The sequence below is a fragment of the Lepeophtheirus salmonis genome, chromosome 3, assembly GCF_016086655.4.
Source record: "Lepeophtheirus salmonis chromosome 3, UVic_Lsal_1.4, whole genome shotgun sequence".
Classification (NCBI taxonomy): Eukaryota; Metazoa; Arthropoda; class Copepoda; order Siphonostomatoida; family Caligidae; genus Lepeophtheirus; species Lepeophtheirus salmonis.
The window spans coordinates 48999805-49010688 of record NC_052133.2 but is presented as its reverse complement, the minus strand read 5'-3'; positions in this window follow the sequence as shown (position 1 = coordinate 49010688).

Genomic DNA, 10884 nt, shown 5'->3' with positions numbered 1-10884 from the left:
AATAATTATCATGATTTATGTCTTCTTCTTTTTCTATATAAATCAATTAGCTTTTTTTTCTTTTTTTTTTTTCCTATTCACAAAAGTATATCCATGAATCATGATTCACTTCCTTCTTCCAATCCCTGTCCTTGAGGAGTAGCACTCCTTTCATTCAATGTGACAGCATAAGAAACTTTTAAGATTAAGCATAAAAATGTATTATACCTAAAACATATGTTTTCATACCTATAGATATATAAATAATTGATGAATAAATTACTAAAGGAATCTCTTCAAGCATGATGTATTTGCTTCAAAACTTCATATACAGGAGTGGTTTTTTTTTAAAAGTCAATAGTTGATAGTAAATTTTCAATGAGTCAAATCTGAATGGGATGATTTTAAACGTTACTAATATATTTTTAAAGATTTACGTATGAAAATATATTCAAATACTCAACCTTGTGAGTACAGACATGAGGCTCGAATTTGACTTTAATTTTCTATGATTAACCATGTATTTTTGAAATTTTTCGACAAAAAATTAATATTTGAATATTTTTTTGAAAAAATTATATAGGAAATTTAATTTTTGAAAAAAAAATTTCCAAAAATTTTTTATTTTTGTGAGTAGTTGTGGATTTTGGAAATTTTTCACCATAAAATTTAATTTTTTGTAAAAAGTTGAGGATTTTAGAAATTTTTATGCAAAAAATTTCATTTTTTGATGTTTTTTTCAAAAACCAAACCTCTTCAAAATATAATTTTGTGGACGCCCCTGATAGAAAAATTGTATTATTTAACTATTATTTAAAATATTAAAGGATTGGCATCGTGAATTTTTTTCTAGAATTGCATCAGAATCGATTTGGATTTTTTTTTTTTTTAATTGTCCCATCACCAATATTTTCTCAAAACTCAGAGTTGATTTCATTTCTGAGTAGTAATTTTTATTTGCATTTTTTTGGCTTTTATTTACATTTCTTTTTCTTTCTCTAGGTATTTGCATTTTTAGGTAGAAAATATGTACTAGTGTCATCGTTCTTACGTTACGGAGTTTATTCAGAAAATGCTTGACGACAAGAACAAGGCTGCCAAGGACTCCATGAAACTTTTTTATGATGCCTCTCTTCCCTAATACCTCGCCTAATAAATATTGGTTTAGTGCTCTCTAGTGAGAATGTGTCTCGTTTGAAGGAGATCCCCAACATCGAAGTGAGCTTCAACTACACCCCCATGACATCCGTGTACTATGAAAGAGCCTTGAGCTTCTCCAAGTACCTTCTCACCAATATGAGGAACAGGCTAACGGAGGGTCGCCTGAGGGATCAGATGATTATTCAGTGGAATAAGTGTTCTTGGAACTGGATTGGGCAAACTCGAATTCACTATTGTTAGCTAGTGAACAATTCACGATAGTTACTGTGTAGTAATTCTATAGTTTGGAACAATGATGTAAATCCAGTTGTTGTTTTTTCCAGCTGGCCCGTTAATTTGTAATAGGTAGTATAAAGAAAGAAGTTTCTTTTCCTTAGCAGTTGTCATTATTATTTAATTCCTGATTAGTGAACATCCTTTCCTAAATTTATTCAAAACATGATTGAACATTCGTACAAGGTAACCCTAGAGTGTTTGCTGTCATGCGTCTGTTCAGCCTTCTCCCATACCCCCAATGAGAAGGCTGAACAGACCCATGACAGCAAATTCCCTTCAAAACTATAATTAGATCTCCAGGCTTAATTTTCACACAGTATAGAATTCGATGTTTGTCTAGCCTTATGATTTCATTTTTTAATCTTTTAGATTCTATATTGCTTCTCTTGTCTATTTGAATGATAGATAAGTAGAGATTGCTCGAGGGAGTTATTGTGGCGTAAGACCACGTCAACTGTTGTATGCCCCTGCTTTATGACATACTTATATAATCTTTGAAAATAAAGAAAAAAAAGAAACATTTTATAGATGATTATAACATAAATACCCCTACAACCGCTGTCCTCATCTTCCGTCGATAACAACTTCCTTATTTGAAACTTCGTCCTTCTATGACGTGGTTAACGTTATTTTATCACACACCCTTTCTTTAAAAATGAAAAAAAAAAATCAGTTCACCAATTTTCCCAACCAAAGATGAAAGTCCATTGTTTAACGGGCATGTTAAAAAAAAGAAACCAAAAATCAATATGGTAACCCTGACAATTAAAAGAATGTTTTGGAGGAGAGAAAGAATAAAGTTCGTGACGTTTCATTAGATCATCCACAATCAGCTGTGACAAGGGAGGAAGGAGAAAATGAAATAAACAAGGACATTTGCTAGAATTACTCCCATGTCGATCCCCAATTCTACTCTGAGTCCAACAAGGACTTACATCTATAACTCTGGAACAGATCATCAGGGTTAGGCTCTGTCTTTTATGAGCACAAACAAATGTTCAATCCGGTTATTGAATGTAATTTAATCTATTTAGGAAAGGATGTTCACTACACAGGAATTAAACAATAATTACAACTGCTAAGTAAAAGAAAATTCATTCTTCACATTACCAATTCAAAAAAGAAAAAAAAACGGCCAGCTAAAAAATTCACCGAGTTTCCATCAATGCCTATGACTTATCACCTCTTTTTATTATTGGAGGTACCGAGAGATTAAAGTATTACAGATATAAAGAAAGTCCAATTTGATAGCTAAAATGCAATGTTAGTAGATTTGTAGATACGGACTTAGTGCGTATCCGTATATCCAGCTCATAATTGAGTTCCTCATCGATATGGTGGAGGGCTTTTGATACGTAAACGGCTGTCTCTGATATGTAGTCGCAAGTCTCGGGTCCAAGGTTCCATGTCAGTTAATAAGTAAAGAATAATAATCAGTTACATTGAACATGAAGGCTACTTAAACTGGGGATAGTCTCCTTCACTCTAATAATAACTTATTACTTATTTACAAGTAGTCATATTACTCAGATTCAATTAGATGTTGAGTATAACCATAATCAATAATAGTATGAGTTGACAATCACATAAGAGGGCAGGTGAGTAGAAATGAATTCTTTTGTAAAAGTTCTAATTGGGAAATACACCATAATATGATGAATTTCTTTGAATGGTTATATATTTACATAAATTAATTATAATTATTCTTAGAAGCTTGTATCAAGTGCATATTTGATTCGGGAAAGTTTTCTTAGAAAAGTTGTTATTATTCAAATTGATTTTCAATTTTTACAAAAACAAACGGTTAATGCGATTTAACTAACTCATGCTACATACATAGAATTGTGTACCTATCCCATGCGTCATATTTACGTTTACACTTAAAGAAATACTCAAAGCTTGAGTTTTCATAAGAATTTTTACAAACTGAGGTTGCGTTATATTCTAATAATCATTTGAAATTGTTCTAATAAATAATGGTTGTATCTTCAAAGACAACAAAATGGAAAGCAAAATAATTTTTGTGGTGGAAATGCTCGCGCGCCCGAAGACCCCAACTGAGATTGGCTATGATCTCAGGATCAACCAACCACCGTGTATACATTAAATGCGATTTGAAACCTAAGGAACAGTCGCCAGAAAGTCAGGGCAAGGTCGGGAAGGAACATTAAAAACAAAGGCCATGACTAATTGTGTCAAAAACCGCCTTGCTGGAAATCAAGTGAGGCTGATTCGTGGTATGTCCAACATGATTAATGTGAGCGAGATTACGCTCCAAAGGATATTAAAGATGACTTGGGAACAAAATCAAGAGCAAAGAGAAATAAACATATCATTACGACGACCACAAAGGAGAAGAGGTTGTCTAGAGCCCAGCTTCTTTTGAATGTGCTAAAAGCACCAATCATCACCTTCTCGGACGGAAGTTGTTTAGGGTTGACAAATTGTCAAATACTCGAACGACCGTTACATTTCGGACCTCGACGTGAATGAAGTACCACCAAATCTGAAATTCACATTTAAAACAAAGTATACAGCCTTGCTTATGGCTTTGTGCGCCTACGAATCCGATGGGAAGAAGTGCCCAACCATCTTCATTCGGAACAATGAGAAGGTGCACTCCTCAGGAAGTAAATAATAATGACAACAGCTTAGAAAAAGAAAATTTTATCTTCAGTTAGCCAACTCCAACAAAACGGGCGGCTAAAAAATGCAACTGATTTTCATCACTACGGGGTTGATTTTCTCTATTGGTACACATTTAATTTTTTTAAACTTTTCAAGGGTAAAATTGAAACAAGAGGTTTTGTGAGCACATTTATTTTACAAAATCATCTTAAAATAGTGATTGGCACAACCCTTATTATATATATTAGCCTTCATCTCTAATAGTTGCCTCCATACGAGGCCTAAATCACTGCGGACATTGACTACTCGTATATAGTCAGACTCGAGCTCGGTCCTCTCCTTTCTTGAGGAAACATCCAGATACTGGAACTTCTGTGAGGAGTAGAACACACCCTCTCCTCCAGATACTCCCAGATAGGGTAGTCCAAGGGGTTCGTTCTGCAGAGGAGGCCGGCTATATGTTGAGGTCCCAAAAGTCCAGAAAGTGGTATCTCACAAAGGCCTGGGTCTTCCAGGTGTAAAAACACGGAGCTCCGTTTTAAGTGAAAACAAAGTTGCCCCCGAACTTTACTCTGGCCATCCGGAAGTTCGATGTAATCTGCAGTGACCCCATTTTTATGGAGAGGAAGGAGTGTGTCAATGTAGATTACATCGAACTTCCGGATGGCCAGAGTAAAGTTCGGGTAGACTCCCGAACGCCCAAGACTGTGGTTTTGGCTGGATTTTTTGTTCTCAAGACATGTCCCACTGAAGCTGAGACATTGCCTGGATGTTCATCTGTTATGTAGCGGCTGTTTTGGTTATTCACAGTGACATCAACGGAAAAAAAAATTAACAGAAAAGAGCAAAACTTTGACCGAATTTTTGTTGGCTTTGAGAAAATTTAGAATCTTCTTTGCTTTTTCCAACTGGCTCAGCTTGCTCTGCTTATAGATAAGATGTGTTATTGTCTTTCTCCGTAATTTCGTACCAATTTTCTTCGGGGTTGAAAATAGTATTATGTGTGTTAGTGGTAGATATGATCAACTCTGTATCAATTGCTAGCATTGTTCTAAATTGTAAGCATTTGCAGCATGTAAAAGAAAAGAAACCGAAATTAACCTGGTAACCCTGACAATTTGAAGAATGTTTTGGTGGAGAGTAGATAAGCTGGCATGATGTTTCCTTAGATTAACTACAAGCAGTTAAGAGAGAATGAAAATATAGAGAAATCCGAAAATCAACATGGTAACCCTGACAATTTAAAGAATGTGTTGGTGGAGAGCAGATGTACTGTCATGACGTTTTATTATCTCAGCTTCAAGCCTGTACGTAGTAAAAAATATAATTCTTTCTTATGGGATGAATTGCTTTAATATACGAGTTTTTTGACAAACAATCTCAATCCACGAACGAATTATACTCGCATGTAAAGGTATTATTGTGGGTATATCTCGAACGATATAATAATTAATATCTGTTGCGTCAACACACAAGCAATCTTGAATAAAAATTTAGTGCTATCTTCCTAAATATAAATGACCCATTATTTAAATGACTTTTTTCGATTAATTATAAGCTGTATATTATAATTTGTGCGATGGGTTGAGATACTTAGAATTATTTACCATAGTCTGGAGCCTTTATTTGATATAGGTTACGTTATTTAACTCCAATATGGCCCATTCAATTAGAATCTATATTATCTTTTTTTTTTATAACGGATCGATGATTTTTACGATCTTTAAACGCAGTTTGCTCAAATGATGAATCAAAACTATTTATTAATAGAAATAAAACAATTACATACAAAACACAAATATAATCCAAAATCATTTATGAAAAAAATCAAGCCAACTTGTTTTTGTGTTGACGGGCAACATACTCATATGTAGTTGCATTTGTGAAAAGATCTATCTATGTACACTCTAAAGAGTTTCAATTAACCGTAAAATAGGATTTGGAGTAATTCCATGATAAAAACAAATCATATTTTTACATAAAAAAATAAAATAATCCCGAGTTAATATTTAGATTATTCAATATAAGTATATCAGGTTTGTAGTCGAATAGGGGGTAATTGGTAGAGATGTAGTAAATGCATTCTAGAATGCAGGAGCGGCTTTTTTAATTGGCAATCTCTGGAGGCTTTTTTATTTTCCAAAGTTGCTATAAAAAGTGGCGTTGCTAGCTTTTGGTGGGGGGCCCTTAAGTTTATAAAGCACCCCCTCCCAATTTTCATATCTTAAATATATTTATAAGTTTGTTTTTAGTGTTATCACACATGGAATCCAAAGTGGCCGAACAGATCAGTCTGATATTTAGCAAGCAGACGTATAAAAAACATAGCATGTACAAATGATATTTTTTGGGGCCTCAGACGTCATTAAGAGCTTGTTTTTGACCGAAATAAAACCTAACTTTCCTTTTCTCTTTCTATATATCTCTCCTTCTCTTCGTCTCTCCCTCTTCTCTTCTCCTTCTGTATCTTTCTACATCCCTCTGTCTGGTTCTTTTCTTCTACCTTCATTCCTTGTTTCTATTCCCTTCTTTTCATCCCTTTAACGCTGACATCTTCAACTAGTATCTGTATAAAATAAACCTACTTGTATATGTAATTATAAAATGGTGTTGATAATTTTTGGGCTTAAGCTTCCCCAAATGATGAAAGCTACCAAGGCCCCCTGGCTATTCTTATTGTTTAATTATTGAGAAGAGAACAATTAAGTATAAAGTAATAACTTATTCGTGTGCTCATGAAAGACGGAGAGTAACAATGAGGGATTGCTCGGGAGTTATAAGTGTAAGTCCTTGTTGGACTCGGAGAAGAATTGAGGATTGACATCGGAATAATTACAGGCTATACAGATGTCCATGCTATATATTGAGAGTGATTTGTGTTTATTTCCTTCCTACGAGGGCTTCTTTCAGTAGATCAAATAAAACGTCATGACGAATAAGCTACTCTCCCCCCAAATATTCTTCAAATTGTCATGATTACCTAATTAAATAATTCCCCTTGCATACTTTAAAATCAGGACAGTATTAGAAATTTTAAAATGAATGCCATCACTTTAACAAATATTGTTTTTATCCCATCAGAGGTGGTAATAAGTCCTTACTGCATGTATGTACAAGTTGAGTCTCCAGTATTTGCTCACTAGTCCAAGTCCTTGAATAATTTTTCAAGTCCAATTAGAGTCCTTGAATGTTTTCATTGAGCTCAATTCGAGTTCATTTCACGCCCATAGAAATCTCTCTTAAATTGAGTTTCTCCTTTAATAAAAGATACTTATAAAAAAAAAATGAAACAAGTCATAGTCAAATTTCGAGTATTAGCTTTCGAGTCCATGTCAAGTCTTTGATTGTGAGATCAGGTCGAGTCGCAAGTCTTGATTTTAAGTCCCCACCTATGCTTCATATTGTCTAAAAAAATGGTTTCTGATCTTTTGTAACCTGCAACCCAAAAAAAACAAGGGACTCCCCCACTAATGAGAGGGCTATAAATAAGATCTATGTCAAAGATAAATGTGTGGGGCCTTTTCTTTGTTTTTTTTTAAATATAAATTTAATTTCAAATCTTGGATAATAATTGATATCATGGGATTAAAGTAATTCTTTGGAGGAACAATATTTTTAGAATACTGAAGTCAGTTTTTCATTGTTTTTGCTGTCATTATTGATTATTTTCCTATCACTAAATCAAAAAGCAAATATCATTCATTAAGGGGAAATTTGAGATATTGTCCTTTGTAACGCTTAATACAAAGGGGTTCGTTGCTTCATCGTATTGTTTATTTTTCTTTATTCTTTCAGACATAATGGTAGTACACGAGATATCTGGAGTCGGAACCGTAAGGGCCATTGCCCCCCTTTTTTAGGCCTAAGTTAGTAATGTGTCAGTCCTTATTTATTCGGTCCAGTGTAGTCTCAGGAAAGGCCCTATCAGTCCTTGGGACCGATCCTTGAAATTTTTTATAAAAGTGTCGATGATTTATTAAGCCAAATAAGATATCGTATTAAGATTATTACACATATCTTGCAAAAAATATTCCTTTTTTCATTATAATACGAACATACTTAGTTATATAGTTGATTTTATTACGGGGAATAATTTAAAAAAGAGGAAAATACCCTCAATGACGTCACGAGGTATCGATTTTACCTTCTTTAAGGACCGATAAATGGGACTGGACTGGAGCGCGATCCTCGTTCCTATTTAAGACCTGACACAACACTAGTCTATGTATAATATTTCCATAAAAAAGTGTAAGATTGTCTGACTATGACGTGATACATGATACAATAACCTCCCCACCTCACTTCCAAATACATTTTTAGAGATCTTTATATTTCCTCAGGTGGTACACAATGTAAAATGTTTGAGAACCACTGCCTAAAGGCATTCATTATGTGATTTTTTTAATTCAATTCTCTCTTTAATTTCATAACTTTTCTATAAATAGATAAATAACCCTTAATAGGCTTAAAAAGGAAAGGAAAAAAGAGTTCGCATTCCAGGTATAAATTATGCCGTAACAAAATACATAGATCCAACTTTGAATTATAAATGGATCTACTAATGAATAAAAATAGATTTATTTGCAATAAAATGCGTTCAAAATGTCCGAAAATGATAATTACATTGTTGTTTTCATTTTTTTAAATCAATGAATAGCTAAAACGAATGTTAATCATTTACTAATTCATAGTTACATGCATTTTCTACATTCTTTACGAGTTTATAAGCAATACATTTTAATGTTGCATCATAGTGTCATTTACGTCATAAGTCTTTGGACGATCTAATTACTAAGCTCATTAAAATGCTTATAAAAATGTGTATGATAACTCAATTTAACTCATAAATGTGCAAAAAAAGTTCACTACTCAGGAGTTAAATAATAATGACGGCAGCTAAACAAAAGAAAAGTAATTCATCAGATTACAGAAAAAAACGGGCTACCTAAAAAATATACACGATTTACATCACTAACCATTGTACTTCATTTTTCTCTTATAATTCAAAAACCCTCTGAGCGTCTTAACATCTTAGATAACATTGATTGAGATGAATTAGATTCGGGTGATACGTTTCTCCATATCCACGATGAGCATAGCATACATTTATTAGAAATTGATTCGGATGCTTCTGACTTTAATTTGCGGAGAAGTCTAAATAAGGCAAAAGGGGGGACCCTCCAATTTTATGGACCACAAATATTTATAATACCAATCAAATAATATCTAAATCTCCCCCTCTTCATTATTAATAGTCAGGAAATATCTTGTACTAATTCTGAATACGATACAGTCAGACTCTTCGTTGTTGACGATTTCATTGAAAATGTTATTAAACAAAGGAATACAATATTGAATGTCACCACAAAAATAAAATACTAGTTATCTTCTGTTATCAGAATTTGCCAAATATACAAATAAAAATTATATTGGAAGAGAGAAACAGGCATTATAAAGGATGCAATAAGGTCATAGGCAGAATTTGAAAACTATACTAATCGGGGGGTTGTCAAGAGTTTGAAATTTATATAAAGGGGGGCAAATAATTTTTATTTACTTACAAGGTATATAATATTTATCGTATGTATGTTTGTAAACTAAATCTCGGGGATCAAGAGGGCCTGGCTCCCCTGGTCTGCCCCTCCCTGCAAACTGTGCATATGGCTAAGCTGTAATAGATTTGAAGACATCTTACATCAAATTAACTTTAGGTGTTTATGGTAAATACTAAAAATTCTTCTTTTTTTCGGAGGGAAAGTTGCTAAAAAAGAGTTATTATAAGATTTATTTCATGGATTACTCTTGTGTAATCCAGGATTACACAACCGCGTACCGTTTTTGAAAGTAACTCCAATAACGGTAATTAAGTAAATTAATTTTTTTGCTCCAGTATAACTGTAAATTCTCATAAAATACAGGTGTTATAGCCCCCTTTTGCATGGTCCCTTTGTGTGAAAATTTTAGCGTTTTATCAATCGATAAATTATGACAAATTTAAAACCTTTAGTATTCTTTTGAACTGAGTTCGCAAGATTATTTTGAAATAATATTCACTAAACATATTTTATTCATAATTCAAATATTTTGTTGCCTAGTTGTTTCTCCATAATTATTAGAAAGTCTGTCTTAAAAACTGTACCTAATGCTTAGGAGGATATCCTTATACAAAAAAAAACAATATTCCAGAAAATAGAAGAAACTGAACAAGGAATTGAAAAACTAGTTCATAGACAGTAGAGGTACATATTGACAAATGAATGGAGAGAAGGAAGGGGGAAGCGACTTTCTTCTTCCGACATATTATAATAATACCGCATGAAGTAAAATAATTATTTTATTGTACGTAGGAGTATGAAGTAACTTGTAGCGATGTGTCGCTCATGACGGATTTATTCATTTCAAACTAGGCAAGTAATTACTGACATACAGAATAGGAAACTCAGGCATTTGAAAGTATGTGAGTTGGTCTAAGATAAATTATAAAAAGATTGTCTTTACTGAAATAGTTACAAATTTGATAAATTAGTTTCAAAAATGCAATCAAATTTTTCCATTTAAGAAATTGAAATTTTGAATTATTCAACAAATAGAGTCAATTATTTTAATTTGTTGAGTTATAGCAAATGCTACAAATTTAGTTAGTTACGGACTTAATATTAGAAAAGAAGGATTGAGCCATTTATAAAGAATCGGGTTGATTATTTTGTGAACCGAGTCTTTTCCCCATCACTAGTGACTAGAAATATCAATAGTAAGTTTGGGCATCATAATTCATAGTAAATATATATAGTAATATATAGGAGGGGAAGGGGAGGAGTGTGTATGGCAGAGAATGGCTCT